Source organism: Trichechus manatus, unplaced genomic scaffold (assembly GCF_000243295.1).
Source record: "Trichechus manatus latirostris isolate Lorelei unplaced genomic scaffold, TriManLat1.0 scaffold00124, whole genome shotgun sequence".
Classification (NCBI taxonomy): domain Eukaryota; kingdom Metazoa; phylum Chordata; class Mammalia; order Sirenia; family Trichechidae; genus Trichechus; species Trichechus manatus.
The window spans coordinates 88,286-89,802 of record NW_004444060.1 but is presented as its reverse complement, the minus strand read 5'-3'; positions in this window follow the sequence as shown (position 1 = coordinate 89,802).

The following is a 1,517-nucleotide window of genomic DNA, read 5'->3' as shown; positions in this document are numbered from 1 at the left end:
CATACATTTAACAGCTACTAGTTTTCAACCCTATATTAGGTATTGGTGACACTGGGTTGAACAGAATACTGTCCCTGATTTCAAGATGTCAAGAATACTTTGGGATTTCTTAAAAACCTTCTGCTCAATTTAAAATATAAAAGATCAGTCTCACTGCATCCAGAAATATGTCAACAAAAGTTTTGCTAGCTTGGGGCTAAGATAATCCCAATATTTTCCCACCTCCTGACAGGAGGATCCCCAGGGCACCATTTTAGGCGCCTTCCATGTGTGCGCTCCACAGACTACAGAAGCATCCTGCATGGCTGCTCATAACAGGCTTACTCACGTTAGCATTCAGAGTCTCATAAACCTTTATATAAATTTCTCATTCCCTCTAATCCTTTACCCTGGACACATACCTTAACATCTCCATCGCCCTTATCAGTAAAATGAGAAACAAGTATTTTACCTACTTATATATACTAAAAACAGCTGTTTTAAGGTTTACAGAGTAGATCTACCAAGAAGTTTTCCAAGGAGGGGCTAGTGGATTTGAACTGCTGACCTTTCGGTTGACAGCCGAAGCTTTTAACCACACTGCCACTAGGGTGCCATAAAGCATATTATAAATCCAAAATGCAACTATTAGAATTCTGCTGATTTTCTGTAAGATTATTTTAGCTCATATTTGAAGTATTCTTGATATATTTTCTTCTGCAGTAGGAAATTTTCCTCTCCATATAGCTTGTATCAAATTTAGTGTAGTTGTAATTTCTATGAAGATACACAGTACAATACTTCATTTATATCACCTGTATAATAAATAGACCACAAAGTTTAATGGTGAGTAAAAATCATCCGGACTATAAAGACAAAAAAAACGTTTTTAATTAAAGAAATAAATGGTTCTATGTTAAAGTTTTTATAACCCTACACAAACATGCTGAGATTTCCCTTTCTTTAAATGGAAATGGTTTGAAGTCTCTTGTTTATAATATGCCCAAAACACAATACATTTGCAAGAAAATAATAAAGAAAAAATTGCAGCCAGACCTTCATATAGAACTCATTTTGAGATGTTAAAATTCTGACATACACATAAGGGGCATTTTGAAAAATTTTACATGATATCCATACATAAAAATATATTTATAACTATTAATATTTACCTCAATCACAATTAAAATATTCCTTACATATTATATATTTATTTCTGCCCGTACTTTTGGAGAACAAAAGAAGTGTGAAATAAAGTGTCTGTCTTCAATGATTTAAAATTTTAACATAGATAAATTTTATGTCTTATGACAGAGCTCCTGTGATCATATATGTCCGTTGCTACAAAATGGACATTTTGTATGAAGCAGAAATGCATTACCTGTTGGTGTGGTTGTTAGGTGCCTTCAAATCGATTCTGACTCATAGGGACCATATGTACAACAAAACGAAACACTACCCGGTCCTGCGCCATCCTCATAATCGTTGTTATGCTTGAGTCCATAGTTTTGGCCACTGTGTCAGTCCATCTCCTTGAG